The sequence below is a fragment of the Penaeus vannamei genome, chromosome 3 (genome assembly GCF_042767895.1).
Source record: "Penaeus vannamei isolate JL-2024 chromosome 3, ASM4276789v1, whole genome shotgun sequence".
Classification (NCBI taxonomy): domain Eukaryota; kingdom Metazoa; phylum Arthropoda; class Malacostraca; order Decapoda; family Penaeidae; genus Penaeus; species Penaeus vannamei.
Window position 1 is genome coordinate 516148 of NC_091551.1, and position 6917 is coordinate 523064.

The following is a 6917-nucleotide window of genomic DNA, read 5'->3' on the forward strand; positions in this document are numbered from 1 at the left end:
GCAGCCCCTGGAGGAGGGAGGGGGCGGCGGGCGCGGGCGGCGAGAAGCACCCTCTCTCCTTTGCAGAGAGAGACGATAGCGAGCTCGCCGCCGCCCCCGCGCGGCCCGTCGGCCCTGCCCGCCGCCCCCCGCCCACGCCCGCACGGGCGCGGGCGGCCGCCGCGGATGCCACAGGACGCGGCGGAGGTGCCTGGGACGAGCGAGGAGGAGGAGGAGGCGCTGCCGGCGGCAGCGTCGCGGCCGCGGCGGCGGGCGAGGCCCCGGCGCGCGGGCCCGAGAAAGTCCAAGTGAACTCCTCGAAAAGACGCGCGTGCGCGCCCGCGGCGGAGGCGGACTCGGCCGCGAAGCGCCCGCGCGCTGAACTCAGTGGGTCTTAGTCTGTACATGTCATTTATATAATCAAAATCAGGGTCCCATGTGGCGAGTGCATCGCACGTGTCGGTGGAACATACAACGCGGACGAGTGTTGGTCGGGCGAGGGCGGGCGCGGCCTCCCGAGGGCGGCCTCCCGAGGGCGCAGATCGCACAGTGGTGAAGACCCTCTGTACTTCCAGCGCATCGTTGTTTGAGAGAGAGGGAGAGAAAGAGAAAAAGAGAGAGAGAGAAAGGGAGTGTGCCCAATGACCAACGATTATTTTAATAATAACACTGAAGGTTGTGAAAAACTAAAGTCAGAAAACTTCTCTTGCTGTCTCAAGAAAAAAGTGAAAACTGGACGAAAGGAAGAGCGCGAAGGCGGCGCCAAGCCCTTCGTGCGAGGAATCGAGCGCGCCAAGGAGCGACGCGCCGGGGCGCGAGACGCCCTCGGCCGCCGTCGGGAGGAGCGCAGCGCCCCGCGAAGGAAGCTCTTGCGGAGGAAGGCGCCGCCGCGGGAGGCGTCTCCGAGAAGGCAGCTGTTCCGAAGCGTCTTGGGCAGTTCTTCGGGAAGGGCGGGCAGTTAAGATGATAGTGCAGTATTAGTACAGTAAATGTGTACCTTTGCCTTAACTAGTTGGTTTAACACTAGTGATTCGTTGTTATAAATGCTAGTTTTCCTGTATCCCATGTGTACGTGAGGAGAAAATACTACATTGCCTTATCAGGAGCCTTTTACTGTTTCTGAAAAGTTAAAATGTGATACGTCTCCCTCATCATGTCTCGCAAAAAGAGGAATCTTTTTCACACAAAGTTAAAATAGCTTAGGATGAAGGGCCGAGGGCGCGGCGGCCCCGGGCGCGGCGCCCCTCCGAAGCATCGTCACCCCGCCGCCGTTCCGGCGCCCGACGCGGGGCCTCGCGGAGGACTGGGCGCCGCGCCCTCTGCGGCCGAAACATATCGCTCCTGAGCCGAGTCCTCCGCCGCGCCGCCGTCGGCCGCTCGGGACGCCGGGCCTTAGGCTCTGAGGTTATCATGCCAGGAAGAGGAGGAGAAACAAGTAATGATAACGAAGACCATTCCAGCAGCTCACAAGTTCACGTGAATCGTATCCGCTCAGCCGGAAGCAGCGGGCGTCGGAGCCACCGAGGGGCGCCCGCCCGCGGCCCCTGTCGGCCGACGACGAGGGCCGAGGCAGGCGGTGGGCGTCGGCGAGTCGGCTGGCGCCCACGCCCTCGCTCTCGCCGCCCCCTGACGCAGAGCCGTGGGTCGAGGGCGCCCTGCTTAGCTAGGACCAACCGCTGCATACATTATATATATATGTATATATGTATACGTATGTATATACACATATATGTATGTCTATAAGTATGCAGCCCATATCAAAGCAGGATGGCAAACATGTAAATGTAGGAAGTAATGATAACTTTAAAAAAAGGAAAAAGCCAATTAAAAAAAGTCTTGGTGTTTCGGCGAGGGACATGTACTTAGACGCCTTCACTCGGGCCATTTCCATGAGGTATGCTGAGGTATGCTGCGTCTTGGCGTCGTGAGTGTCGGCGGCGAGTGAGCTTTTGAGTCGAGCATTTCTGTAAACAAAGAAATAAAAAAAAAAAAATAAGATATATATATATATGAAATGCGTTCGAAAAGGAAGTACTTGAGTGTCTTTGTGAGGAAGTAAAGTTTGTTTGTTTGTTTCGTCTCGTTAGGAAGGTTAGAAAGGAAATTCTTATTTATTTATTGTTCGCCTCATCCCATCTCGAAGAAGTTCATCCCTTTTCTTATTTTTTTTAGAAAGTCGTTCTCTCGATCAAATAGTCCTCATATGAACACTTATGTACATTAATGAATAACTTCAAATATAGATTTATTTATTACACATATAAATAGCAGACTTGTAGTACAAAAAGTCATCATTTATTTTATTTTGCGTTCCCCCATTGTTTTTGTTTTTTTCATTTTCCCCCCTTTTTTGGTACCGTGTTAACGTCTTTTCATTTTGGGTGCCACTTGTATGGACTTTCCTCCCCCCCCCCCTCCTTCCCCCCTCCCCCTCGCTTGCCCAGAGGCCCAAGCCACATACTCTGGTCGGGCGAGCGGGTTCAGGAAGGAGGAAGGGCGAAGGAGGGAAGGAGGGTAGGAGAAGCACCTCCCCTACCCCCCCCCCCGGTCGTCTCACCCCCCCCCCTCCCCCCCAATCCCCGCGAAATATGAAGAAGGGGTTGTCTGGTGGGGCATTTTTTTTTTTTTTTTTATTAAGAATTTCTTAGGTTTATGTGTTTTATATATATATATATATTCGGAAAACGAAAAAATCTAGTCTCATTACCATTAGGGTTTACTTTATTTCCCTTGTGTATGTTTTTCTTGTAATTTTAATTATGTATGACTTTATTTCTCTCTCTCTGTTTTTTCTTATCCAGCAAAATGTATTTATTGTTCATGGTTTAGTGCAAATCATGACTTTGTATTTATTATCTAGAAACTAATAAGAGGGTTTTATATATCTGCCCTTTCAAAGAAAAAGATTTTAAAATAAATGTTCAAATATACCTTCTCTTTGATTTAACAAACAAACCCAGTAAGAATGTTCAATAAGCTATATATATGTGTGTGTGTGTGTGTGTGTGTGTACATATACCAATAAAAGTGTAAGTACATACACATTAGATATATATACTTTAGTACTTATATGCATACATGAATAGAAATACTTACATATCTAAATGAATATATGTACAAGCAGACACACATATGATATATAACTAGTGCCTCCTGGACATGGCAGTGAGAATATATTACGAAAATGAGAATACTTCATTGAAATATGAAAGAAAAGAAAAGGAATTAGAGAAAAACAGTAATCTAATAAACAACATAATAAAAGCATCAATCATGACCGAATTTGATAAATATACATATAAATGAATAATAATAATGCTATAGCTGACTAAAAATGAAAATTATGCAAACATTGAGAATAAATGATGCCACAGAAAGATTGTTTATTAAGATTGAATTTTATTTGAAAATATGAGATAACAGATTGAAGGAAAATACATCAAAGCCAATTAGAAAAAAAACATGTACATATAGATATAAACATACATATGTATATATATATATATATATATATATATATATATATATATATATATATATATATATACATACACACACACATACATGTACATATACACATACACACACACACACAAACATATATATACATATATATATACGTATAGACATATACATATACCTGTGTGTATGTATGTGTATAATACACATATACACAATATATATACATATACATATATATACATATACGCAGAGATAAGTCCTGTGTCTTGACGTAGTATTTTTTCCGAGGAGTTAAAGTGATCCATTTCTATCTGTAATTGTGTTCAAAAGTAACTAAGCTTGACTTCACAAGCAACTTCTTTACTAAATTAGATTTGATCGAATCCTACGCGGCGATTCATAAGGAAGTGTGATTCTTAACTACTAATTTACTGAATCACTTTATCAAGCATAAATACGTTTTTAAAGATACATTCACAAGGTATTGCTTTGCCTACTATGCTCACTAAAATGGAATTTAATTAAGGGAGTTTATCAAGTTTATCTAAAAGGGAAGAAGACATAGACGAAGGTTAAGAAAATAATGATTATGTTTTACGCTACTTTAAATGACACTAGAGATTGTGAATATGAACTAGTAATGACTATTAGCTACAGAGCGTAGACATTCGCGCACACTCACACGGAGACGCACAAAAGCCAACTCTCTCTCTCTCTCTCTCTCTATCTATCTATCTATCTCTATCTCTATCTCTTATCTCTTATCTCTTATCTCCCTCCTCCCTCCTTCCTCCCTCCTCCCTCCTCCCTCCTTCCTCCTCCCTCCTCCCTCCTCCCTCCTCCCTCCTCCTTCCTCCCTCCTCCCTCCTCCCTCCTCCCTCCTCCCTCCTCCCTCCTCCCTCCTCCCTCCTCCCTCCCTACTCCCTCCTACCTCCTCACATACACACATACACAGGTACGCACACGTGTCAAATGAAGAACCCGCATCACTGCAGCATTCGACTACAAAACGACATGCTTCCTCATTCTCCTGACTTCTTAATGAGCGACACACCTGCTAACCTGGCCTGGGCTGTTTCTCTCCGCGCCCGAATGACTAAACAATATCTATAGTTTTCACAGCCCATTTTTTAATTCTTTTATCATTCTTATAGTTTCTTTTATTAAGACTTTTATTCATATTCATTATACCGATTTATGAGATCCTGAATGCACACATGGAACAAGTGGCTGACAAAAGTCCTTTAGTGAAACGAAGCTTCGAATCTCCCTTGTCCCATACAAAGAGTGTGGTATTAAGCGAAGGTTCGAAGCGGGATTCGAAACATGCTTGACTGAGACTTACAAGACAACGAGGAAAGAAACCAGTATGCTCTGAGAGTCTGAGACATGGAGGTGTTAACATTTCCCAACTAAGGATATTCCCAGCGACATACCACAGCCGTCGCAGATTCATACTTCAAAGATAAGTAGTTGGCTGTTCATTTTTATCCATATATTTATTATTTTACGTTGCATGCTGTTTTTAAGACGCTTGAATTAGACACATGTTTTTCAAGCGTGTCTGTCAGTGTTTAGCCTCAAACATAACCAGTATAATCGGCCATTTTAGTGTTTTAATTCGTTTTTATTTGTTTTGCTTTGTTTTTTTCCTTTTATGTCTTAGGAAATATTTCATATGATTTTACTCGCTGTTTTTTATAACTGACTCAGCTTTACTTTTATTTCCCTTTTACGTCTACTTTCTGGTTAGGTTTTCATGTCCTCTTTTCATTAAATATCGTGGACTACGGGTTTTATGAACGAGCTGGCGAGGTATTACCGCTCGCTGCCACCCACCCACTATCAAATCATTTGTTACCATTTTCTATAATCTCCTTGCCACCTTACCATCCTCTACCCCCCCCCCCCCCTGCTTTCGGTATACGCCACGTGACGTCATAGGCATTGTCACCCCCGGAAAACCTTGCCTTCACCTCGCTATGAACCGAGGGGACTGACAGTGATTTTTTTCGCGATCTTTTCCCCTTAATTGTGGCACAACCGTTCGTGTCCTCTTACTATCTCTGTCTATCTCTCTGTCTATCTCTCTGTCTATCTCTCTGTCCATCTCTCTGTCCATCTCTCTGTCCATCTCTCTGTCCATCTCTCTGTCCATCTCTCTGTCCATCTCTCTGTCCATCTCTCTGTCCATCTCTCTGTCCATCTCTTTTCTCTTTTCTCTTTTCTCTTTTCTCTTTTCTCTTTTCTCTCTCACTCACTCTCACTCTCACTCTCACTCTCACTCTCACTCTCATTCTCCCTCTCACTCTCCTTCTCACTCTCCCTCTCCCTCTCCCTCTCCCTCTCACTCTCACTCTCACTCTCACTCTCACTCTCACTCTCACTCTCACTCTCACTCTCACTCTCACTCTCACTCTCACTCTCACTCTCACTCTCACTCTCACTCTATCTCTATCTCTCTCACTCTTTATCTCTTTCTCTCCTCTCTCTGGACAAAATAGTTGCTGAGTTAGCGCGGCAGGCAGTATCGGCCACCGCCTTGGACAGGGTGGAAGGCAAGGCGCATTTTGTTAAAATCAGCTGATCATTGTTAATATTGCCTTTAGATATCACACACACACGCACACGCACACGCACACGCACACGCACACGCACACGCACACGCACACGCACACGCGCACACACACACACACACACACACACACACACACACACACACACACACACACACACACACACACACACACACACACACACACACACATATATTAATAAGTAGTTTTCTATGACACAATATACGTCAGATTCCTGGAATCATGGCACATGTGTATATATATATAGGCCTATTAGGTAGTGTGTCTGTATTTTTATATAGTGATGCATCGTTCTATAGCTTTACTCAGAGAGAGAGATAAATGGTTATGATTTTTACTTTAATATCCATTTCGATTTTGCCAATGTAATCTCTCTCCTTTCTCTCTCTCTCTCTCTCTCTCTCTCTCTCTCTCTCTCTCTCTCTCTCTCTCTCTCTCTCTCTCTCTCTCTCCCTCTCCCTCTCCCTCTCTCTCTCTCCCTCTCTCTCTCTCTCTCTCTCACTCACTCACTCACTCACTCACTCACTCACTCACTCACTCACTCACTCTCTCACTCTCTCACTCTCTCACTCTCTCACTCTCTCACTCTCTCACTCTCTCACTCTCTCTCACGCTCTCACGCTCTCACGCTCTCACGCTCTCACGCTCTCACGCTCTCACGCTCTCACGCTCTCACTCTCTCACTCTCTCACTCTCACACTCTCACTCTCACTCTCACTCTCTCTCACACTCTCACTCTCACTCTCTCTCACACTCTCACTCTCACTCTCTCTCACACTCTCACTCTCACTCTCTCTCACACTCTCACTCTCACTCTCTCTCACACTCTCACTCTCACTCTCTCTCACACTCTCACTCTCACTCTCTCTCACACTCTCA

The 6917-nt window shown here is 45.3% G+C and overlaps 1 protein-coding gene across 1 annotated transcript in view; it reads left to right on the plus strand.

Annotated features, from left to right (window-relative positions):
• Positions 1-2909, plus strand: part of puc (puckered) — a 56921-nt gene extending 54012 nt beyond the window's left edge. Inside the window, exon 5 of the mRNA XM_070139385.1 lies at positions 1-2909. This exon is cut by the window's left edge and continues 453 nt beyond it. The gene's annotated coding sequence lies outside the window, so the exon portion shown is untranslated.
• The last annotated feature ends 4008 nt before the right edge of the window (positions 2910-6917 follow it).